The following is a 26,050-nucleotide window of genomic DNA, read 5'->3' as shown; positions in this document are numbered from 1 at the left end:
CATTTTCTCTTATTCTTTGTCCCTTGAGTGAGTAGCCAGTCTTTTAGTTTGCTCCTTTATATGTAAAACACTCTCTGGTGAAATTGGAAGGCAGAGTGAATGCGGTCTGAAGATACTTAACTCTGCAAAGGAACCTTCATAATGTTCAACATGAATCTCAATTCAGACTAGGCCAGTTTTCATTTACATTCTTAAGGGTAAATAAAACGATAGAAGAGACATATCCCAAGTGATATGTTCTTCTCTCATGTGTCACATAGGAGAGTAACTTTCTTTTTCTTTCTTCACAGAATCATCACACTAACCTGCTGAATCTTGAGAGTGCAGATGCTGGAGATTCTGCTGAGATGGCTGAACTTCCAGGACCATATAATTGTCCCAAAGACCTAGAAATGGTGCTGCCTAAAAGTCAAGATGACTGGTCCAAAGAAGACATTGTGCAGTTACTGGAATATATGGAGAAAAGCATTCCATCCAATGAGAGGCGCACATTCAAAACGACCCAGTCAATGGTGGACTGGGAAAAAGTAGCTTTTAAAGATTTTTCTGGGGAAAAATGCAAACTCAAATGGTTAGAGATTTCTTATAACTTGAGAAAGTTTTGCACTTTGAAAGAAATAATCCAGGAAGCTAAGGAAAATGTTAACAATCCTTCCAAAAGCAGAAACCACAAGAAACATCCTGATTTACCCAAGAGGCCCCTGACAGCTTACCTTTGCTTTTTTAAAGAGATGAGACCTCAGTACATCCAAAAACACCCCAAGATGAGCAACCAGGAGCTGACCAAGGTTTTGTCTGAAGAATACAAGAAGCTGCCTGAACAGCTCAAGCTGAAATACAGTCAAGATTTCCAGAAAGAGAAACAGGAGTTTCAGGAGAAAATGGTTCTGTTCAGAGAACAGCACCCTGAACTAGTCCAGAACTCCAGGAAACCTGATGTCCCCAAAGGAAGTCGAAGCAAATGCCAAAGAAGTTTCAGGAAAATGTGCAAAAAGTGAAGCCTCCCCCAGAAAACAATTTACCCATGAAGTGGAAATTCCATGGAGAGCCCAAGAAGCCCCCAATGAATGGCTATCACAAGTTCCACCAGGATCTCTGGTCGAGCAGGGAGCTGAAAGTGGTGCCCCCGAGGGAGCGCATGGTGGAGATCAGTAGACGCTGGCAGCGGGTACCCCAGGACCAGAAGGAGCTTTATAAGATGCAGGCAGAGGGACTGCAGACACAGTACAAGGTGGACCTTGATCTCTGGCTCAGGACTCTGTCTCCTGAAGAATATGCTGCTTACAGAGAGGCGACTTGTGCCAAGCGTAAGAACATGAGCATGACGAGGGGCCCAAACCCCAAGATTAGAAGGATGGGTCTGCAGTCCCCATCATCAGGGAATCTGCAAAGAAGACTTAGAGAGGACCCGGGGCTTCAGTCTGAGGAGTCAGAAACATCAGACTCGATTGGAGAACATTGTCCTGCCTCAGGGAGATCAGAGGAAAACAAGGAAGAGGAGGCAGGCAACAGCTCCTCAGCCCCCAGCACTGAGGATGAAGATGGAGATTCTGAGCTGGAGGACAGCAGCTCCAGCTTACTGTCCTCAGGGGACTCCTCTGACTAGGATTCAAACTGAGTTTTGCTTCACAACCTGAAGGGACAAAGAACTTTCCAGCAAAAGTCCATGGGCCCTTCTCTCTATTGCCTCTTCATTGTCTTCCTTCTTTTTCTCCTTCTTCATACAAAGTGGGACCTGTTGGAAAGAAGGATGTTGTGCTATAATTTATGGCCTCTCCATCTACCCCACATTCACCTCGACAGAAAGTCAATGCAATGACGCCTCGTGGAATAAACCCTGAGCTGACTGGGCTGTGGGGCCCCTGGACTAGACTGAGCTCCCTAAACTGGGAAGGTTTGCTCTCCTCACCCTCTGCCTGTCAGACGTGTGAGGGGCTCCAGGGCTCTGTGACCCCCCCCTTCTCTGTGACCTTTTCCCTCAGGACTCAGGCAGTGAGCTGAGGAGGGAAGATCTGATTGACTGGAAGTAGGAGACTTGCCTTTAAGAAAATTGTCTCTGTCCCTTCTCTCTGAGGTGAGGGGCTGGCCCTTCCTTATCTTGGAAGCAAGGATGGGCATGTGGGCAGCAGTATTTCTCTATATATATTTATTCTTTGAGTTATCAGTGAGATTTTTCTTACTGATTTCAATAATTATAAATTAAAATTTAAAACTGCTCCATTTGAGTTAGCTTTTCCTTAAAACCATCATCCTTTGACTCAATGGCACTAATTTTCCAGGCCACATCTAAATTTCTTCTGGTTTTTGCCCCAACCCATTCCTCATGCTGAAGATTGTAAGGAATCATGTTTTTACCATAGACTTGGTTTTTTGCATTCTGTTATGTGATTGTATTAAACAGGTGTTTTGTATAAGCATTTTAGTCCATAGATTACTAAATTGTTTGGGAATTTTTATGTAGCAGAATGACATTACTTTTTTTTTTTTTTTTTTTACACAAAGTAATGAAACAGCCAAATCACTATGTACATCTGTGTTTGTTGATACTTGACATTTGGTTTTAAAGTGAGATTTAAGAGGACCTGTATTTATTTATTTATTTATTTTAATCAGATCTATAGTGAACATTTATTTATTTATTTTTTAACGCCTTTTATTGCCATAGCTCATTTTACTGTGCTTTGCTTTAGTGAACTTTATAGATACATGTTTTTTTTTTTTTTTCCTTGTTAATTTTCTGTTTAGTTGATCTATCCATAGGTGTGAGTGGGGTATTAAAGTCTCCCACTATTATTGTGTTATTGTTAATTTCTCCTTTCATACTTGTTAGCATTTGTCTTACATACTGCGGTGCTCCCATGTTGGGTGGATATATATTTGTAATTGTTATATCTTCTTCTTGGATTGATCCTTTGATCATTATGTAGTGACCTTCTTTGTCTCTTTTCACAGCCTTTGTTTTAAAGTCTAATTTATCTGATACGAGTATTGTGACTCCTGCTTTCTTTTGGTCCCTATTTGCATGGAAAATCTTTTTCCAGCCCTTCACTTTCAGTCTGTATGTGTCCCCTGTTTTGAGGTGGGTCTCTTGTAGACAACATATGTAGGGGTCTTGTTTTTGTATCCATTCAGCCAGTCTTTGTCTTTTGGTTGGGGCATTCAACCCATTTACGTTTAAGGTAATTACTGATAAGTATGATCCTGTTGCCATTTACTTTATTGTTTTGGGTTCGAGTTTATACACCATTTTTGTGTTTCCTGTCTAGAGAATATCCTTTAGTATTTGTTGGAGAGCTGGTTTGGTGGTGCAGAATTCTCTCAGCTTTTGCTTGTCTGAAAAGCTTTTGATTTCTCCTTCATACTTGAATGAGATCCTTGCTGGGTACAATAATCTGGGCTGTAGGTTATTTTCTTTCATCATTTTCAGTATGTCTTGCCATTCCCTCCTGGCTTGAAGAGTTTCTATTGAAAGATCAGCTGTTATCCTGATGGGAATTCCCTGTGTGTTATTTGTTGTTTTTCCCTTGCTGCTTTTAATATTTGTTCTTTGTGTTTGATCTTTGTTAATTTAATTAATATGTGTCTTGGGGTGTTTCTCCTTGGGTTTATCCTGTTTGGGACTCTCTGGGTTTCTTGGACTTGGGTGATTATTTCCTTCCCCATTTTAGGGAAGTTTTCAACTATTATCTCCTCAAGTATTTTCTCATGGTCTTTCTTTTTGTCTTCTTCTTCTGGAACCCCTATTATTCGAATGTTGTAGCATTTAATATTGTCCTGGAGGTCTCTGAGATTGTCCTCATTTCTTTTAATTCGTTTTTCTTTTATCCTCTCTGATTCATTTATTTCTACCATTCTATCTTCTAATTCACTAATCCTATCTTCTGCCTCTGTTATTCTACTATTTGTTGCCTCCAGAGTGTTTTTAATTTCATTTATTGCATTATTCATTATATATTGACTCTTTTTTATTTCTTCTAGGTCCTTGTTAAACCTTTCTTGCATCTTCTCAATCCTTGTCTCCAGGCTATTTATCTGTGATTCCATTTTAATTTCAAGATTTTGGATCAATTTCACTATCATTATTTGGAATTCTTTATCAGGTAGATTCCCTATCTCTTCCTCTTTTGTTTGGTTTGGTGGGCATTTATCCTGTTCCTTTATCTGCTGGGTATTCCTCTGTCTCTTCATCTTGTTTAAATTGCTGAGTTTGGGGTGTCCTTTCTGTATTCTGGCAGTTTGTGGAGTTCTCTTTATTGTGGCGTTTCCTCGCTGTGTGTGGGTATGTAGAGGTGGCTTGTCAAGGTTTCCTGGTTAGGGAAGCTTGTGTCGGTGCTCTGGTGGGTGGAGCTGTATTTCTTCTCTTTGTTCAGTCGCGCTGTGGGGAGGGAGGGAGGGATGCTGCAAACAAATGACACTGGCGTGCGCTCATAGTGCCTCAGCCACACTGGGTCTGCCCCCGCTCACGGAGCATGTAGCCTCCCTGCCCACACTGCTCAGGCTCTAGGTTGTTCCGCCGGGAACAATCCGAGGCTGGCCCTGGGTTGCATGCACCTCCCAGGTCCAAGCCGCTCAGGTTCAGGCACTCAGGTAGTCCTCAGAGGCGCAGACTCAGTTGGGCCTGCGTTTTGTGCTCTTCCCAGGTCCAAGCAGCTCAGGTGATGAGGTGTTTGGTGAGTGCCAATGCTGCGACTTATCGCCTCCCCGCCACTCGGTTATCTGGGTGTAAAACCGGCGCACCTTCTCAGGCAGATGTTGACCATCCAGACCCCCAATAAGTTTTAGTTGGCAAAGAAGCCAGTTTTATAGATAATGTCTCTCTGGGGCTGCGATTGCCCCCTTCCGGCTCTGGCTGCCTGTCACCGGTGGGGGGGGAAGGTCTGCAGCCGGCTCTCTCTGTTTAGTCCTTTGTTCCGTGCGCGGGCTGACGGTGTCTTAGGTTAGGGCTGGCTTTTCGCATGGTAGATATCCCACAGTCTGGTTTGCTAGCCCAAATTATTTTGCTCAGATAGTGCTCAGGGTATTCAGGCCAGATTCTTACTCTCAGTAATGCAGCCCGCGCCGCGCCTCCCTGCCCAGCCCCCGCTTGCTAATGGCGGATGCAGGCGTCTGCGCTGCTTCTCCGCTGGGGGAGTTACCGTAGGGCTCGCAATCTGCGAGTTTTAATTGTTTATTTATTTTTTCTCCCTGTTATGTTGCCCTCTGTGCTTCCAAAGCTCGGCACGGATTCGGCATTGAGAAGGTTTCCTAGTGTTTGGAAACTTCTCTCTTTTTAAGACTCCCTTCCCGGGACGGAACTCCGTCCCTCCCTCTTTTGTCTCTTTTATTGTCTTTAATATTTTTTCCTACCTCCTTTCGAGGAGTTGGGTTGCTTTTCTGGGTGCCTGATGTCCTCTGCCGGCATTCAGAAGTTGTTTTGTGGAATTTACTCGACGTTTAAATGCTCTTTTGATGAATTTGTGGGGGAGAAAGTGTTTTCCCCGTCCGACTCCTCCGCCATCTTGGCGCCTTCCCCGACATTACTTTTAATATTTTGGTTTATTTATATATTTGAAACTGAGCGTAAACCATCATGATCTCATTAAACTTTTCTAAATATTCTTGGCTGAAAATGAAAAATATTCTTTTTTGGCTTTCATGCACTGTTAGTATCACAGAAGTAGTTGTGTTCTTATATATGAAAAGGGATGAGTTTTGAGAGTTCATCTTACTCCTTGATGTCTTAGGGAAATATTTTATTTTTTATAAATGTACAGACAAGGAACCTACTGTAGAGCACATGGAGCTCTGCCCAGTGTCATGTGGCCGCACGAATGGGGGGGGAAGTTTGAGGAGAATGGACACACGTGTCTGCAGGGCTGAGTCCCTTTGCTGCTCACCTGAAACTATCACAGTACTTCTATGATTACTTATTTTTTGTTTTCGGCTGCACTGGGTCTTCATTGCTGACCAAGGGCTTTCTCTAGCCCAGGAAGTGGGGCTCCTCTTCCTTGCAGTGTGCGGGCTTCTCATTGGGGTGGCTTCTCTTGCAGACACAGGCTCCAGCTCATTGGCTCTGCAGCTGTGGCAAATGGGCTCAGTTGCACTATGGCCTGTGGGATCTTCCCAGACCCGGGATCGAACCTATGTCCCCTACACTTGCAGGTGGATTCTTAACCACTAGATCACCAGAAAAGGCTTACCACATTGCTATTCAGCTATATGCCAATACAAAATTAAAAGTTTTAAAAACAGATGCAGAAAAATACAAATACTAGATCAATATAAGTTCAAAGTCTGAATTTTCTAATAGAAGCAGATGGCATTTGTTAAAATTATAAATCTGTATTTGTTGCCTTATCTACCCAGTCATGAACTGGGAATAAAACTGAAATCATAAAAGATCTAATTTAAGATTAGATTTAGTGCTTCTAAAATGACTGACCCACAGTTCATTCACACCCACAAAATGTTAAGTGGATTTCTATCCTGGCAAATCTAAACATATCTTTTGATTGAAAAACTCACAGAGAAGAGAGGGAGACACTGCTCACTGATGGCCAGACAGCTTCTCCCTTTCCCCTAGAAACGAAATTGAAGCCAGGAGTCTAGCAACTCAGCCGCCGAGATATTTCTGCATTTTTGCCAGCATGACCCAGTGCTCTACTTCATTAGACCTTCCTTCTCAGAACCTGCCCAGCCTGTACTTCTGATCCCTTCACTGTAGAAGGACAGGTATGGGGCAGCAACAGGAGGAAAGCAGGGGTCAGGGACTCAGCTCTCAGGATTCTCAGTCTCCCCTTTTCTTGTCTGCAGCTTCTCTTTCAATGAAGGGCAGGAATTCTTGAATTCTCAGTCCTGGAACCCTTCCAAGATATTCTGCCCCCTCTATACAGGAGTGGAGCCCACTGGTTCCCCTGGAGGTGCAGGCCCTGGAGGTGAGGGTCGCAGACTCTGAGTGTTAAGAGCAGCTCTGGTACCCCTTCAGCCCCCCTCCCCTGCCCACTCCTGCACATCCTCCAAGGGGGACTCTGTACTGAGCAGAGCCTCACCCCCACTTTCCCAGATGTGCCAGGTACACGAGCTGGTCTGGGGCCTCAGGGTAAAGCTCCGTCTCTGGACAAAACCACATTGGACTGTTAGAGTTTCAGTGCCTATAGAGGCAGGGACAAGAACACAGAGCCCAGTGTTGCCATCTCCAAGGTCTGCAGGGTCCCTTCCTGCCCTGAAGGAAGGTCCCAGGGGGTAGCCACCCCTTGAGTCCAGGGCTGAGTCTACTGGGGCCCAGCACCACTGTGGGCAGATTAGCCTTGGGCAGGCAGGAGATCACCTCCCTCCTGGGTCCAATTCCCTTCAGAAGCTGCCAGGATTCCTTGGTATCACAGGGCTTTCTGCACCCTGGGAAATTTGGTGAGCTCCTAGATAACCATGATTTTTAAGGCCTAAACTTCCTCCATTGAAATGTAAGATCAAACCAGTCTATCCTAAAGGAAATCAGTCCTAAATATTCACTGGAAAGACTAATGCTGAAGCTGAAGCTCCAGTACTTTGGCCACCTGATTCAAACAGACAACTCATTGGAAAAGTCCCTAGTGCTGGGAAAGATTGAAGGCAGGAGAAGAAGGGGGCAACAGAGGATGAGACGGTGGATGGCATCACCAACCAACACATTTAACTACCAAGAATGTTTAGGGGAAATTTTTTTAACCGTAAAGTACACTATCATAATTTCTATTTGCATTTAACTTGTAATTCAAATGTCCTGAACTAATTTATAGTTCTCTGTGACTCTGGGGCTTCCCTGGTGGCTCAGAGGTAAAAAATCCACCTGCAGTGCAGGAGTCACAGGAGGCACACGTTCGATTACTGGGTCTGGAAGATCCCCTGCAGGAGGGCAAAGCAACCCTCTGCAGCATTCTCACATGGAGATTCCCATGGATAGAGGAGCCTGCTGGGTTACAGTCCATGGGATCGCAAAGAGTTGGACATGACTGAAGTGGTGAGCATGCACGTGACTCATGCACGTGAGCAATTGACATATCTAAGAATGATTCCAGGTCTTAAGGGACCCTTCTTTCAGAGTCTTCTCTCATTATACAAAAAAAAAAAAAAGCATAATAGGCTTGAATCCCATTATCATTTCACCAACTTTCAGGTGGATTTGTCCGTATTATCTTGGTAGAAATATGATTTTAAATATTTAAATTGAAGATTGGTAAAGAGGTTAAGATTGACAATACAGAATCATTATTTAAAGACCCCAATGTGTGGTTCCACCAATGGACCAAACTCATCTTGAAAGTGGTTGAGCCAGCCCATACGTCCAGTGATGGCTTCTGGACCAAGTTTTGGGTTCATAAGTTGGCACATGGACAGCAGCACTGACTCATCCCTGCAAAGAGACTCCTTTAAGAGTTTCTCTTTTGTATCAATGTATTTACAAATGATAGACAGTCACTTGAAAAGTTTTCATCAAAATCTTTATCTCATATTGCATTATACATGCACAAACATCAGATAAATTTGCACAATTCTTAGAGAATCTAATTTTTCTCTTGACTGACTCCACTGTCCTGACTCTTAGAGGTATTTGCCTCTCTCACCTACCCCTGAAATAGAGCAGAACCCTATGCTCCGTCTTCCCTCCACCCATAATGTCATCAGCCTGTCTTTTGTCTGAAGAAAAACTTTAGTCAAAGAATAAATGTCATCTAAGAAGTGAGAAAACCCAGATACAAAGGAAAAGCAGTTAAACAAAATAATAATAATTTAGTCATTAAGCAAAGTCAAGAATCTTTAATTCCTCTCCAAAGACTATGCATAATATTCTGAGCCATACGCTTTGACCTGTTTTGTAGAAACTAGAAGCCCCGCCTGACAGAAGTTAACTACATGACAACCAGACTGTCTGTGCCATAAGTGGCACAATTCCAAGAACTGGCCTCAGAGAAACTAGAAAAATATAAATGACTCTAGACTTGAAAATTAACTGTACTTAAAACAATCAAATGATGCTAGTCAGACAACCTCATGACCAATTTCAAGATGACTGTTGGAGCTGACGGTGCTGTTTCTGTGTGGAGCCTTTTCCTTTCTCCTACACACCCTAAACTCCCCATTTAAAAATGCTCACCCTCAAATTATCAGTGGGGAGTGGGAATTTGGACATGTGGGCCCTCTCTGACAATTACTGGTCTCCAAAGTAAAGCGGACTTTCCTTTAGACCAACCTTACCTTTGGAGTAGACTTTCAAGCAGTGGGCAGCCAGACCTGCCTTTCAGTTGATGCTACCTGGAAGAAATGAGCCTGGACACCAGAAGAAATCTGTGAGTTTGAATCTTAGAAAAATAGGCAGCAGTTTACCCCTTGACTCCTTCAAGACATACACCTGCATCTCGGACTAACTTCCAATAAATGGACACAGAATCATATTCACTAGAATGAACATTGGGGTGCATGTATCTTTTCAGGTTAGTCTTTTTGTTTTCTTCCATAAATCCTCAGAAATGGATTTGCTGGATAGTGTGGTATTTATGACTCTTATTAGATCACATGGTAGTAATGTACTATTATTTTGAAACTGAAGATTAGATTAACTAAAAGAATTTTAAATACAATTTTCTTTTTCTTGTTGGCTTAAAGCTCAACATTCAGAAAACTAAGATCATGTTATCCGTGGTCCCATTACTTCATGGCAGATAGATGGGGAAACAGTGGAAACAGTGGTTGACTTTATTTTTCTGGGCTCCAAAATCACTGCAGATGGCAATTGCAGCAATGAAATTAAAAGACGCTTACTCCTTGGAAGGAAAGTTATGACCAACCTAGACAGCATATTAAAAAGCAGAGACATTACTTTGCCAACAAAGATCTGTTTAGTCAAGGCTATGTTTTTCCAGTGGTCATGTATGGATGTGAGAGTTGGACTATAAAGAAAGCTGAGTGCTGAAGAATTGATGCTTTTGAACTGTGGTGTTGGAGAAGACTCTTGAGAGTCCCTAAGACTGCAAGGAAATCCAACCAGTCCATCCTAAAGGAGATCAGTCCCGGGTGTTCACTGGAAGGAATGATGTTGAGGCTGAAATTCCAGTCCTTTGGCCACCTGATGGGAAGAGCTGACTCATTGGAAAAGACCATGATGCTGGAAAGATTGAGGGCAGGAGGAGAAGGGGAAGACAGAGGATGAGATGGTTGGATGGCATCATTGACTCTATGGACATGGGTTTGGGTGGAAACTGGGAGTTGGGGATGGACAGGGAAACCTCGTGTGCTGCGCTTCATGGGGTTGCAAAGAGTTGGACATGGCTGAGCAACTGAACTGAACTGAAGTATTCTTTATACACTCAACAAAAAGTTTTGCTGTTCACTCTGGTTAATTTCAATCTTTAAATTTCAAGATTTCTGTGATTTTAGGTCTCTCCTCAATTAAAATTTCACATGGATTTGGGTGGACTCTGGGATTTGATGATGGACAGGGAGGCCTGGTGTGCTGTGGTTCATGGGGTTGCAAAGAGTCAGAAATGACTGAGCGACTGAACCAAACTGAACTGAGCAGTGACCTTGGTTCACTATCCTAGAATGGGCAAAAATATAAGTAAAGTTTACCTTTTCCCTGAAGGTTATCTGAAGGAGTGAATAAGAAGTGCCCACATGGTGGCTCACTTAGTTTCTGTTCAGTAACAGAGACATTTATGCTTATTATTGTTACTAATCTCACTCAATTGCATGTTATTAACAAAAGGGATTGCTGACCTGGGATTTAAAACACCTATTGAGTTGAATCCATTAAACCCTTTCTTATGCTAAGGCTATTCATACCCATGGCAGAAATATGGTGAAAGGGATCATCCCCAAAGAGACCAAGTGGGAGGACATACTTAGCAGAGTCGTCACCTTGGTAGCTAGTGGTATGTAAGAATTGCTTGGGCATCAAATAAATGGGCTGGGAGAGGAGCATGGGAAACTCTTGGAGATGGGGAAAGCATCTCCCTTTATGTATGACCTTAAACTTCAAAGGTATCTTTGTGTGATGCAGCCCAAAGTGGGTGTCATCCCTGAATGTAGCAGAAATGTTAGACACCAAGGAGAGCTTCTGTACTTAGTGCAGAAAAGGTGTTGGTACTTATGAAGAAAATAACAGAATTTTATTTATCTGCCTAATTCCATCACCTTGGTCAGAATTTGTGACCAAGCTAAGTTTGAGTAGTGATGTAAATACACTGGAAAGGGGCCAATAAAATTATGGTTTGGCTTCTAAGATTCTGGAGAAATGGCTGGGGAAATTTGCCTTTTGAAAAATGTCCTTAGTGAGAAAAACACATAAAGAAATAGGTATATGTCTCCTGGTAGCGGCTGCCTCTGGATGACTGTTTGGGAATGGCCCACGTTGATTTCTTCTCTGACTCCAAGTTCTCAAAATGCCCTGCAGGGCCCACCTTCTGAGCCTCTTGGTCTTGGGAAAAGTCTTGATGACAGATTTTTTACTTCTTCTTCTCACATCTTACCTTGAATCTTTGCATGCAGTTTGCTGTGCTGATCCCAACTTTCTGAAGAAAACACACTAAGATGACTGTCTGCTCTGAGCCACTCTCCTTTACTACCTTAAAAAAAAAAAAAACTGTTTTATTTATTTTTGGTTGCCCGAGGTCTTTAGTGCTGAGTACACTTTTCTCTAGTTGAGGCAAGAGGGGTGCCCTCTGTGCTGTAGAGTGGGCTCTAGAGGGCGTCACTTTCAGTGGTTTCGCTCCCAGCTCTAGAGCACAGGCTCAGTAGTTGTGGGGCTCCAGGTTCATTGCTCCTCGACTTGGGCTATCTTCCCCGACCATGGATCAAACCCCGATCCCTTCACTGCCATCAGATTATTTACCGATGAGCCACAGGGCAGCCCTCCTTCACTACCTTAATATCACCCCAAATAGTGTGTTTGTGAATCAGTGAACAGGTCCTTGGTGATCCAGCCACCCCATCTTTCTCTGCCTCTTGAATGTGTATCAGATTCAGTCAACTAACCTAGAGAAACATGATAATCCAATCAGGATAAACCCAACAGGTACTCAGTAATCTATACATGTATCCCTTTCTGACTGGGTTAGCAGTGGGACAGAAGGATGATGTGAATAAATGTTGTATAAAAGTCTAAGGCACTGGAGAAGAGATGCAGAATCTTCATATTCTGGAGACACCAGCTGGGTTCTCCATGCGTCTGAGGTCTGAGCACCTTCCAGACACATCAGAGCAGGAAGTCACTTCCCTCATATGAGGAACCCTTTTTTACCATTGAATAGCTAGCCTTGAAGGGTGGCCTGTATCTCTGGATGTAGTGAGAGTTTTCCAAAGAAACATTTCTCTCACATGAACACATTTCATGCCTTGATTTTGCCTAGCAGTGTATTTTTGCCTGAATCTCAAACATTTTGATTTGTGCTTTAGCTGGTACTCTTGCCTGGAAAATCCCATGGATGGAGGAGCCTGGTAGGCTGCAGTCCATGGGGTCGCTAAGAGTCGGACATGACTGAGCAACTTCCCTTTCACTTTTCACTTTCACGCATTGGAGAAGGAAATGGCAACCCACTCCAGTGTTCTTGCCTGGAGAGTCCCAGGGACGTGGGAGCCTGGTGGGCTGCCGTCTCTGGGGTCGCACAGAGTTGGACACAACTGAAGTGACTTAGCAGTTACCAAGGAGATATTTTTAATGAAAAACATCCATTTAGAATTTTATTTCATGAAATTTAAGATATTCTGACACAATGGCATTCATGTTGGGGGTAACTGAGGTTAGCGCTGTGCTGGTCCACATGACTCTCATCTGCCCATTAATGTAGGGCTCTAAGGATGATGTGCAGCTCTTCCCCAAACAAAGACTGGAGTGAACTCTCAGGCTTCTAGGTACCCACTTTCTAGTGGGACCTGCATCATGCAAAGCAATGGATGGAACTGAACAGGCTAGTGATTGTCTTTTTTCCTCTTTGGCCAGAGTGTCATATGGGCTAACTGAGGCACTTCCACCCCTGCCAGAGCAGTGACCTTGGACCTAGTAGGTCCTTCTGAAAGGTTGGGAGATTGTCTTAGGTGTGCTGCTGCTTGGCCTGACATGGATGCCTTGTTCCTTGGTGGTTTCCACGGGACTCCTTTTCTTGTAGAGTCAGGACGAATGTCTGGAACCCACCCAGATTCCTGGATCTGGCAGGAAAGCACCTGCTGAGGAATGACGCTTTGGCCTTTTCTGCTTTGGAGGATCTGCCCAGGGACCTCTTCCCACCCCTCTTCATGGAGGTGTTTTATGGGAGACACATTGAGACCCTGAGCCTATGGTGCAAGCCTTTCCCTTTGTCTGCCTCTGGGGAGCCTCATTTCCCTGCCTCATGTGGGGCCCTAACAAGCAGTTCTGGAAGCACTTGATGTCCTGCTGGCCCAGAAGGTTCATTCCAGGTGAGTGTGATCAAGGCACCCTGATAAAATCCTGGGTGTCCCAGAGGAGACAGCTGGGTTGAGGGCAAGTGGATGGAAAGGGTTCTGAAGATGGCAATGAAGAAGCCTTTGCATGCTAAGGGAAATAGCTTCTGGAAGTATATGAGTGCCTTTAGTGAATGGGAGCCTGAAAGAACATTCCCTACCTCCTCAAAGTCATGCATCAGTTACTAAAGTGGAAGAATAGGAAGGATAAGAGGGCAAAGGGAGATGGAGGAAAGTGAGGCAGAGAGGTAGGGAGCAAGGCAGCAGATGACATCAGGAATGTTAAGTTACAGCAGAGGTGGGCAGGCTGTTGTAAAATTATGAGGCTGTTTTTTTTTTTTTTTTTCTTTTTTATTCTGTGAAGATTTGAATGCATCCCAGTTAGTCTCCTTTCCCTACGAGGCGCAAACTGAGGGTCCTGGATTTACGACATACTGGCCAGAACTTCTGGAGCATGTGGTCTGGTGCTCAGGCTCACATATGGCACCAGTGGCTGAGCAGAGCTCAACCACAAAGCAGCACTTGGCTCCACTGAAGGTTTTTATAGATCTTTGCCTGAAGAAAAGGACTCTGGACAACTTCCTCACCTACATCCTCAGGTGGGTGGAGCAGAGTAAATCCTCCATCCACCTGCGCAGCAAGAAGCTGAAGACTGTCTCTATGCCCGTGGATGGCACTGTGAAGATCCTGAGCATGATGCAGCTGGATGTGTCCAGGTGAGTGGGAATTGGCCCTGGCATATGCCCATGCTGGCCATGTTTGCTCTTCTTCTGGGAAAGACAGAGACTCTGCCTCTCTCCCATCCACCTGACTGCCTTCATGAAGCAGGAGCAGGATCACTTTGTCCAAATTACCTCTCAGTTCCTGAGGCTGGGCCACCTCCTGGATCTCCATCCAGAGTCTCCCTCCCTCCCTCCCTCCCTCCCTGAAGGATGCCTGAACCACATGCTCAGGTGAGAGTGGACAATGAGCTGGGTAACACTGAACACAACCCTAGAATTTCAAAAGTACCCTCTCCTTTCTTGCACTCTCCTAAAGCATGGCATCCCATAACCACACAAATGTAGGGGGTAGGGGGCTGAACTGGTCTCATGGCTCTTGTGAGATACCTGGCTGGGGAGATACAGAGGATTGACTGGGATGTTTGCATCCCAGCATTTGTAATTCCCTCCTTTTGTGGAGGTGTCTATGTTGAAATGATAAAATTAAGTAAGTTAGAAATGACATTGAAGTGAGGAAACTGCATCAGATCCAAGCATTCTTGAAGAGAAGCTCTGTGCTCCACAGGTTTGTGCCCACAGTGGACCTGTTAATTAACATGTGGGAAAAGCATGATTCTGGAGGTGCTGTTAATCAAGCTGAGAAAAGGATAATAAAAAGGGATAGAAAGTTGAAGACGATGCAGGGATGTATGTAAGGATGTATGTGGTCTGGCATCACATTTCATGTTGTGGGATCTTGTGTAAGTTGGTTCCTTATGCATGCCTCGCTAGAGCCACCCTGGCCAGAGATATAGGCATCTAGAGCTCAACCTCGACTGAAGCCTTAACTGGAATCATTTTTAAATCTCATCTCCCAACACTAATATTCAGTGATGTCCATACTCGATGGAGACTCTCTCTGGCTCTCACTGTTCTAGTGATTCCATGACCTTCATTCATCCATAAGGAAGTGGGATGTGTTGACTCTACTTGATAGATGAGGAGGTGTACCTTCCAGATTCTGTGACGTGACTTAATCCTGCAGTGAAGGTGACAGTGCTCAGCCTAGCATGAGACGTGACAATCAGTGTATTGACCCTGAATTGATGGTCAGACCAATGTTAGTTCTGTACAAACCATTTGTCTATCGCGTGTGTGCAACCTAGCACTCCAGTTTCCAAGAACTAATTATTTGGTTTCTCCCCAGGTGCCTGACGTCCCCCTTGAACAACCTGTCAATAACCAACTGCTGGCTGACAGAATCAGACTCGACCCACCAGTCCCAGAGCCCAAACATCAGTCAGCTAAAGGGCCTGGATCTGAGTGGGGTCACCATGACTAACTTTAGACCTGAGGTCCTCCACGTTCTGCTAGAGAAAGTTGCAGCCACCCTGCAGGACTGACTGGACTTAGGTCTATGTGGGATCAAGTACTCCCAGGTGGAGGCCATCTTGTCTGCCCTGAGCCACTGCTCCCAGCTCAGGCACTTCAGTCTGGGTGGGAAACCTCCTGTCCAGGCTGTCATGGAGAAGCTGGTCCGACAGCCCACTGGGCTGCCCGGTTTAATGCAAGAGCGTTCATCCTGCCCCTCAGGAGAGTGACAGACCTCAGGGTATTTTCCTGGAAGCGAGACTTGCCGAGCTTCGGGCTCAGCTGTTGGAGATTCTGAGAGCCTCAGGATGTCCCAGGGCCTGTGGCTTAGCTTCAGCCCCGTCCTCCCTGTGGTGAGGGCATCACCGGTTGCCCATTTTACACAGGTATACTGCCCCTGCCTAGAGCACTGGCTCCATCAGGAGCTTTCTTCTGTGTGCTTGGAAACTGAAATCTAAAACATGGGGATATCATGGAGGGAAAACAGCATTGTTTCAGACATGTGCTCAATGTGGATGTGAAAAGGAACAGCGATCCTCAGGGGTGGGGGTTGCTGTGCAAATGTAGACTCTGGGAGGGGTAGAACTGGCATGGACATGTGCTTCTAGAATCTCATATGACACCTGGATACGTGCTGGACACCCACATGTTGCAATTATCCTTGGGAAGATAGTTGTAAAGAAACTGTCAGGAAGAAAGTTATCTTCTTGGTGATCTAAACAGGAAGGAAATCTAAAACGAGAGTGGATAAACAGATCGATATGACTTATTTCGTTGTTAAGCAACAAACTAACATGACATTGTAATGCAAATCTACTCAATAAAAATGAATTAAAAGATAAGTAAATAAAGAGACGCTCATGGAAAACCAACTGCTGTCCTCCATGATATATTGTTCTGTGTGCGTGTGTGCATGCGTGCTTAGTCATTCCATTGTGTCCAACTCTTTAAGACCCCTAAAGGGTAGCCTCTTCTGTTCATGGGATTCTCCAGAGAAGAATATTGGAATGGGTAACGATGGCCTTCTCCAGGGGACCTTCCCGATCCAGGGCTTGAACCCTGGTCTCCTGCACTATAGGTAGATTCTTTGCCATCTGAGCCACCATGTAATGTAAGCCTCCTGGGGGCAACTCTTACCTCCTTGCTTGTTTCTTTGGCTGTTCAGTGGATTGATACACACAGAGGGTAACACAGCATCCGATGAACTATTGGAATGAAGAGCTCTCTGCAGGGCTCTCCCTGCTGACTCAGGCCATGACCCTGGGCATGGGTATTCTTCATGCTTCTATCAGTCGGTGTTAAGTCAGTTTCTTGCCTTTGTGTGTCCTTCACTGTCAAAGGCGAGGTCCTCGGTTCTGTTAAGTTTTGCACACTGCCAACAAGATTGAGACTGGTTCTCACTGTTCCATGCCTGTCAGGGAGGAGGAGTTATAATCGATATAATCAATTATAGGAGTGGTATATAGAAGTGATATAGGAGTGATTATAGAAATGATATAGGAGGAGATATAATTGAGTTGTGACCAGACATTCAAAGTCTTTTTAGTAAAATGCTAAAACGTTAAAAAAAAAAAAATTGACATGGATTTTATTTCCATACCACATTCTAGATTTATATCAGTTTGGGTGGTTGATCATATCAGAATAGGTTGTTAGTTTCCATTACAGTTCCAGTCTCTCCCTATTAGAAAAGTCAAGGGTAGCTTGTCTGGACATCAGAATGTTCAAATGTAAAAGAAATATATGTTATGTATTACATATAACTCACAGTCACCTCTCCCTATCCTCTGTTCATCATCCTCAGATTCAGTCAACTACATATGATTTTTTTAACTACTGTTAACAAAATAAATCTTTGTCTAAGTGACCCTGAGCAGTTGAACTATGTGTTGTTCAAGATTCACCTGGTACAGACACATACATAGTTTCAGAAGAAGCTGACATGATTACAGACTCTATTGTCCCACTGTGGTGTTGAAGACTCTTGAGAGTCCCTTGGACTGCAAGGAGATCCACCAGTCCATCTAAAGGAGATCAGTCCTGAATATTCATTGAAAGGACTGATACTCAAGCTGAAGCTCCAATACTTTGGCTACTGATGCACAGAACTGACTCCTTGGAAAAGACCCTGATGCTGCAAAAGATTGAAGGCAGGAAGAGAAGGGAATGACAGAAGATGAGATGGTTGGATCGCATCACCAACTCGATGGACATAAGTGAGTAGGTTCTGGGAGTTGATGATGGACAGGGAAGCCTGGCGTGCAGCAGTCCATGGAGTTTCAAAGAACTGGACACGACTGAATGACTGAACTGAACTCATAGTCCCACCATCTTCTATCTGTTGCCTAGAGAACCAGAAAAGGCTGTGGTATAATTTAGACCTAATCTTAATGGTATTCACTTCAGTTCAGTTCAGTCACTCAGTTGTGTCCGACTCTTTGGGACCCCGTGAATGACAGCACACCAGGACTCCCTGTCCATCACAAACTCTGGAGTTCACTCAGACTCACTCAGACTCACGTCCATCGAGTCAGTGATGCCATCCAGCCATCTCATCCTCTGTTGTCCCCTTCTCCTCCTGCCCCCAATCCCTCCCAGCATCAGAGCCTTTTCAGATGAGTCAGCTCTTCGCATGAGGTGGCCAAAGTACTGAAGTTTCAGCTTCAGCATCATTCCTTCCAAAGAAATCCCAGGGCTGATCTCCTTCAGAATGGACTGGTTGGATCTCCTCGCAGTCCAAGAGACTTGCAAGGGTCTTCTCCAACACCACAGTTGAAAAGCATCAATTCTTCGGCACTCAGCTTTCTTCACAGTCCAACTCTATATCCATACACGACCACAGGAAAAACCATAGCCTTGACTAGACGAACCTTTGTTGGCAAAGTAATGTCTCTGCTTTTGAATATGCTATCTAGGTTGGTCATAACTTTCCTTCCAAAGAGTAAGTGTCTTTTAATTTCATGGCTGCAGTCACCATCTGCAGTGATTTTGGAGCCCCAAAAAATAAAGTCTGACACTGTTTCTAGTGTTTCCCCATGTATTTCCCATGAAGTGATGGGACCGGATGCCATGATCTTCGTTTTCTGAATGTTGAGCTTTAAGCCAACTTTTTCACTCTCCACTTTCACTTTCATCAAGAGGCTTTTTAGTTCCTCTTCACTTTCTGCCATAAGGGTGATGTTAACTGTATATCTGAGGTTATTGATATTTCTCCTGGCAATCTTGATTCCAGCTTGTGTTTCTTCCAGTCCAGCATTTCTCACGATGTACTCTGCATAGAATTTAAATAAGCAGGGTGACAATATACAGCCTTGATGTACTCCTTTTCCTATTTGGGACCAGTCTGTTGTTCCATGTCTAGTTTTAACTGTTGCTTCTTGACCTGCATACAGATTTCTCAAGAGGTAGGTCATGTGGTCTGTTATCCCCATCACTTTCATAATTGTCCACAGTTTACTGTGATGCACACAGTCAAAAACTTTGGCATAGTCAATAAAGCAGAAATAAATGTTTTTCTGGAACTCTCTTGCTTTTTCCATGATCCAGCGGATGTTGGCAATTTGGTCTCTGGTTCCTCTGCCTTTTCTAAAACGAGGAGTATCTCCTCACCACCGCCCCTCCTGACCTTGACGTGGAATAGCTCCTCTAGGCCCTCCTGGGCCTGAGCAGCCACCGCTCCTTGGACGTGGGGTTGCTCCTCCCCCCCGCCGCCCGTGGCCTTGGGCATGGGGGTAGCTCCTCCCTGCCGCCACCCCTGGCCTCGTGTGGCTGTAGCTCCTCTCCGCTTTTGCACTGTCGCAGCTTGGCATTCTTGGCCGCTGCCCCTGACCTCGGAGTTGGGGTAGCTCCTCCCGGCCGCCGCCTCTGACCTCGATGTGAGGTAGCTCCTCCCGGCCGCTGCCCCTGACCTCGGACGCAGGGTAAGTCCTCTCGGCTGCTCCTGCGGTGTCGCAGCCTGGCATTCTCGGCCGCCGCCCCTGACCTCGGACTTGGGGTAGCTCCTCTTGGTCGCCGCCCCTTTGCATGGGGGTCCTCCTGGCTTCTTCCCCTGACCTCAGACGTGGGGGTAGCTTCTCTCCGCCACGCTCTGTGGGCCGCGGCAGCCACCCGCGCTCTGTTCTTAATGGTATCCTGCTACTGCTGCTAAGTCGCTTTAGTCATGTCCGACTCTGCGCAACACCATAGACGGCAGGCCACCAGGCTTCCCCGTCCCTGGGATTCTCCAGGCAAGAACACCGGAGTGGGTTGCCATTTCCTTCTCCAATGCACGAAAGTGAAAAGTGAAAGTGAAGTCGCTCACTCGTGTCCGACTCTTCGAGACCCCATGGACTGCAGCCTATCAGGCTCCTCCATCCATGGGATTTTCTAGGCAAAAGTACTAGAGTGGGGTGCCATTGCCTTCTCTGACTTAATGGTATAATTCAGACATAATCTTAATGGTATAATTCAGACCTAATCTTAAGGTTGGATAGCAGTGGAAGTGATGGTGTAGCTCTAAGTCAAAACTAAAGATCTGAGAACCAGGGAGCCAGTTGTGTATGTACTGGAGTTTCCAGGTTCAAGAGCTAGAAGCTCCAGTATTCATGGCCAAGAAGAGAGAGAAGGCGAACAGTTGCCTTTGTTCCATCCAAGCCCCCAGATGATAAAGTGATGCCCACCCACACTGGTGAGGGCTGATGTCTTGACTCAATTACTGATTTCAATGCTAATCTCTCCCAGGAGTTCCCTTGCAGATTGTCCTAGTGTTAATCTTTGACCTGTGATCTGGGCATCTCAACTCACAGTGAAGTTGACACATAAATTTAACCCTCACAGTGTGTCTAAACTAATGGAGACAAATAAAAAGTTTCCTTGCTAAGGATTCAGAGGCTGCAGTTGTTTCTGAACTGATGGAAGGGGATATAGGGCTTAGAGGACCTTAGGCAGATCTTTGGTTCCCCCACAGTGAATATAATGATGCATGTACAGTTTATGGGATTTTTAGTAGGATCCAATGAGATATTTGCTCTCACTTTGGCAGCACATATACTGAAATTGTAACAATACAGAGAAGTTTGTCATGGCCCCTGCACAAGGATGACACACAAATTCATGAAGCATTCCATATTTTTTAGGCTTCCCTGGAGCCTCAGCTGGTAAATAATCCATCTGCAATTCAGATGGGTTCAATCCCTGGGTTGGGAAGATCCCCTGGAGAACAGAAAGGCTAACCTCTCCAGTATTCTGCCCTGGAGAATTCCATGGACTGTATAGTGCATGGGGTCACAAAGAGTCAGACATGACTGAGTGACTTTCACAAAATGAGATATTGCCTGTTGAGGGCTGGGCTCTGGAGTTGTTGAACAAGAGCTCATTATTATGTAAGCACCTCACAATTTTTTTTTTTTTTTACAGTCTTTTCCCTCCTCATGAATAGCATGAGTCTTCATCCCTTGAACTCAACCACTGTTGTTTACAACAGAGGAAAGAAAAACCTGGATGCTGAAACTGGACTCATATATTACATGTGCTTACCAATGAGTCAGGATTCATCCAGACTGTTCCAGTAGCCAGTGCGGGGGTGGGGGTGAGGGTGGGGGCAGGGGATGGGAGGGAGTAGGAAAGACTGGATTCATCTTCAGTGATAGACATTCTGAGCCTCAGGTCTCTAGGCCAGCTGCTTGTAGATCAGACCAGAGTGCAGGGGTTAATAGTCAGCCACCTGTTGCTCTGGCTAAGCCATGAGAAAAACCCCATGGGAAAAGAATAAAAGCAAAATATAGCAATGGGAGATGTGATCAGGGACACAGGACTGATTTTATCATAGCACAACAGACACTTTCTGTGTGCTGAGACACTAAAAAAAGTGACCTGGCCCCAAAGAATAGGGCTCTTGATCCAAGAAGTCTTGAGTCCCCCAGTTCCATCTTTGAAACTTTAATTCTGTCTCTAGTTTCTTTTCCCCAAACTGTGCATCAACCACTTTCAATCCCTACCTGCTTCCCTGGCCACAGCACCTCACAATAAAAATCCGTTTTGTAATCAGGACTGTATACTTTAGAATTTTCAATAAACCTTGCTGTCCTGGAACTTCCCTGGTGATCCTGTGGGTATGACTCCATGCTCCCAGCACAGTGGGCCCTGGTTCAATCTCTGGTCAAGAAACTAGATTTCATATCCTGAAACTAAGTATTTGCATGCCACAACTGAATGATCACTCCGATTTCCCAGGTGGCCCAGTGGCAAAGAATTTGCCTGCCAATGCAGGAGACACAGAAGACATGGGTTCTATCCCTGGGTCGGGAAGAACCCCTGGAGAAGGAAATGATACCCTACTCCAGTACTCCTGCCTAGAAAATTCCATGGACAGAGGAGCCTGGTGGGCTACCGTTCATGGGGTCACAAAGAGTTGGAGCAAACTGAACATATACAGGCATACACACACACACAATACCCACACAGAGGGTCACAAGGAAGATCAAAGATCGTGTGTGCATGACTAAGACCCAGGGCAGCCAAATAATTAAATAAATACATATTTAAAAAATTGTGTCTTCCGGTAATATCATTGAGTATAAATATTTGCACAGTGGTTTATATAGAAAACACTCTAAAGTTAATTGAGGCAATATACTATTTTTAAGAAGTCATGTGGGTAATTTAAAAATATTGTACTTGCTTAGAAAACTCAAAAAACAAATGTGATTTAAAAACTGATTTTAACCATAAATGAACAAGAATTGTTTCTTTAAAAAAATATGTAGATCAATAAAATTTTGAGTCGAAAGATTTCCAAGGATATTTTTAATAGTTCAGTTCAGTTCAGTTGCTCAGTCGTGTCCAACCCTTTGTGAGCCCACGGCCTGCAGCACACCAGGCCTCCCTGTCTATCACTAATTCCCGGAGATTCCTCAAACTCATGTCTGTTGAGTCGGTGATGCCATCCAACCATCTTATCTTCTGTGGTCCCCTTCTCCTGCCTTCAATCTTTCTCAGCATCAGGGTCTTTTCAGATGAGTCAGTTCTTTGCATCAGGTGGCCAGAGTATTAGTGTTTCAGCCTCAGCATCAGTCCTTCCAATGAATATTCAGGACTGATTTCCTTTAGGATGTAGACATTATATTTAGAGCAGTTTTTGGTTCACAATATTATTGAATAGAAGGTACAGAAAGTTTTATGAAATGAAGACATGTCTTGCCATTTCAATAAACAAGAAATGACACAGTCACCAGAGATTTCTGGCATCCAAATGTGAATGAGGGCTCCCAGACCTCCAATCCAACAGATGTCACTGCTCCCCATGGTGATCTCTGAGGAGCTCAGAGGGTGAAAGAAGCAGCCATCTGGGGCATCTACCACTCCTTAAGTTGAACAAGGGAACAGGATTTGGCCCCAGAGAGCTGAGGTGCATATGAAAGGAATGAATTCAGTGAGCCCAGAGGCTTGCATCTTCCCATATGCAGTATGCTAAATTCCTTCACTTGAAATCTGATTTTTCTTACAGCAGCCCCTGGAATTGCAAAGTCAGATGGAGTGACTGAACAACAACAATCTTTGATGTTCAGACTGCCCTCTCCCTTTTTACAAATTTTATCACATGACTCCCCCTCCTGCCTTCTTGGAGCAGTTTTCTCAGAGCAACTGAGATTCTGTCTCCTGGGCTTGGGTCCTAAACACGGCTACCAAATAAAATCTCTCTCTACTTTCAGGGGGTGGCTAATGTTTTCATTGGCAGTTTCCATGTAACTCCTGGAACTCAGGTGAGTGGGGCCAGGACATGTGTGTTGGGAAAAGGTCTCAGAAGAGCGTATCAAATGACAAATACACAACCTAAAAGGTGAGAAGTATGTTTTATTTGGTGACTACAGAGTATAGGCAGAAAGGTGGCTTCTCAGGTAGCTCGAAGGAACTGTTCAAAAGTTATAAGGAGGAAAAAAAAATTATAAGGAGAGCCTGATGGGTCGCATAGAGTCAGACATGACTGAGGTGACTTACCTTACCTTACAGTATATAAGATCATTTGGTGTTAAAAAAATCAGAAAATATCAAAGAATTATTGCACATGATAAAAATGATACAACTCACTAATTTTCATGCATTTTGAATTTTATTTATTTACTTCTCTAATTTTAAAATTTACTTATTTTGGCTGTTCTGGGTCTTCCTTGCTATGCACAGCCTTTCTCTTGTTGTGGTGAGCAGGGGCCACTCTCTAGTAGAAATGCACTGGTTTCTCATTTTGGTGGCTTCTCTCGTTGCAGAGCATGGTGCCAGGGTGTGTGTGCTTCAGTAGTCACGGCTCCCAGGCCCCAGTCCGGTGCTTGTGGGGCTTGGGCTTAGTTGCTCTGCAGCCTGTGGGATTTTCCCAGACCAGGGATCTAACCTGTATCCCTTGCACTGACTGGTGGATTCTTAATCACTGGACCACCAGAGAATTTTTTCTTTTTCTTTTTCTCTGTATGGAAAGAGGCAGGAGTCTGGTCTTATTGAAGTCATCCATGTGACATTCATGGTACCACCTCAGGACACCGACCTTCTTCTCCTCCTTGAACTGCCCTCAGGGCACACTGTCTTGGGGCTGCAGTGGATGACGGCCTTTGGGCTGCAATAACCTTTGTTTACTCACATGGCAAGTGAAATAATTGTCTCCAAAGGAAAGTGTAGGAGGAGATGGCAAGTGGAACTGAGGGAGAATGTCTACCGAGTCCCCGCTAGATGCACCTGCTCACTGGGTTACACAAGTGAGGCAGGGAAAGCATTGTTTCACCAAAATTTATTCAGGCTCGTGATCCTTCTCCTCGAATTATCAGACGGCTTCCTTGTAAAATCCAGTTTGAATAATTATTCTAAGTCCGTTCAGCAAAAAAACCCACTCTTGATATCTGTATAATCATAAAGGATTTGATTTAGGTCATACCTGAATGGTCTAGTGGTTTTCCCTACTTTCTTCAATTTAAGTCTGAATTTGGCAATAAGGAGTTCATGGTCTGAGCCACAGTCAGCTCCTGGTCTTGTTTTTGCTGACTGTATAGAGCTTCTCCATCTTTGGCTACAAAGAATATAATCAATCTGATTATGGTATTGACCATCTGGTGATGTCCATATATAGAGTCTTCTCTTGTGTTGTTGGAAGAGGGTGTTTGTTATGACCAGTGCATTTTCTTGGCAAAATTCTATTAGTCTTTGCCCTGCTTCATTGCGTATTCCAAGGCCAAATTTGCCCGTTACTCCAGGTGTTTCTTGACTTCCTACTTTTGCATTCCAGTCCCCTATAATGAAAAGGACATCTTTTTTGGATGTTAGTTCTATGGTTTTTCCTGTGGTCATGTATGGATGTGAGAGTTGGACTGTGAAGAAGGCTGAGCGCCGAAGAATTAATGCTTTTGAACTGTGGTGTTGGAAAAGACTCTTGAGAGTCCCTTGGAATGCAAAGAGATCCAACCAGTCCATTCTGAAGGAGATCAGCCCTGGGATTTCTTTGGAAGAAATGATGCTAAAGCTGAAACTCCAGTACTTTGGCCACCTCATGCGAAGAGTTGACTCATTGGAAAAGACTCTGATGTTGGGAGGGATTGGGGGCAAGAGGAGAAGAGGACGACAGAGGATGAGATGGCTGGATGGCATTACTGACTTGATGGACTTGAGTCTGAATGAACTCCAGGAGTTGGTGATGGACAGGGAGGCCTGGCGTGCTGCGATTCATGGGGTCACAAAGAGTTGGACATGACTGAGCGACTGATCTGATCTGATCTTGATATCTGGTCTCCCCAAGAATCTGATCAAACTTCCTCACTGCCCACTATTAGTATCCAGTTCATCTGGGCTGCCCTCAGCAAAAAATCTACTAGTTTGGTTCAGCCAAGATCCTTTGCAGACCTGATTCCTCCTCATAGGAAATTACCAGCCAAGAAACACACTGCTTCTGAATTGTGAGTCCCTACCACCTGTATCTGTTGAAGTTGGATGACCTGAGATGCTAAGCTATCCTTATCTGTATTATCATTGTCCTAAATAAAATTTGATGTAGCCACTTACACCTGTTTCTGTGTCTGATTTTCCTTGGAAACAATTCCCTCAGCTGATTAGTGCTCAGGCAGGAAGCGTTCTACAAGTATCCCCTAGATTCCCACATACTCAAGAATGACCAATTTGGAGTCTGACCACTTTTTTAGCTTCCATATCAGGCCTTGAGTTATTTTCAGAAAATTCATTTAAACTTTAAAACATTCTTCTTTTTGATCTCATAGTAACTGTGATCCCAGAGGAACATCACCACCTTGAATTTTGAAATTTCCACATTTCCACTAACATCACAGCCTTTTCCAACATTTATGTGATCTGACAATTGGAGGAGTCCTTCTCATCCCTTCAGCTATGACAGGAATGGGCGAATTTAATTCAGATGACCATTATATCTACTACTATGGGAAAGAATCTCTTTGAAGAAATGTAGTAGCCTTCATAGTCAACAAAAGAGTCTGAAATGCAGTACTTGGGTATAGTCTCAAAAATGACAGAATGATCTCGGCTCTTTTCCAAGGCAAACCATTCAACATTAAAATAATCCAAGT

The 26,050-nt window shown here is 44.5% G+C and overlaps 1 non-coding gene and 1 pseudogene across 1 annotated transcript; both read left to right on the top strand.

Annotated features, from left to right (window-relative positions):
• Nucleotides 1-295: 295 nt before the first annotated feature.
• LOC100138009 (upstream-binding factor 1-like protein 1) lies at nucleotides 296-1,606 on the top strand (annotated as a pseudogene).
• Nucleotides 1,607-20,502: 18,896 nt separating this feature from the next.
• Nucleotides 20,503-20,611, top strand: LOC112444942 (U6 spliceosomal RNA). The gene has a single exon (XR_003033349.1). It is a non-coding gene; the product is annotated as a U6 spliceosomal RNA (small nuclear RNA).
• Nucleotides 20,612-26,050: the final 5,439 nt, after the last annotated feature.

This window comes from Bos taurus, chromosome 29, assembly GCF_002263795.3.
Source record: "Bos taurus isolate L1 Dominette 01449 registration number 42190680 breed Hereford chromosome 29, ARS-UCD2.0, whole genome shotgun sequence".
Classification (NCBI taxonomy): domain Eukaryota; kingdom Metazoa; phylum Chordata; class Mammalia; order Artiodactyla; family Bovidae; genus Bos; species Bos taurus.
This window is presented reverse-complemented; position numbering and strand designations above follow the sequence as displayed.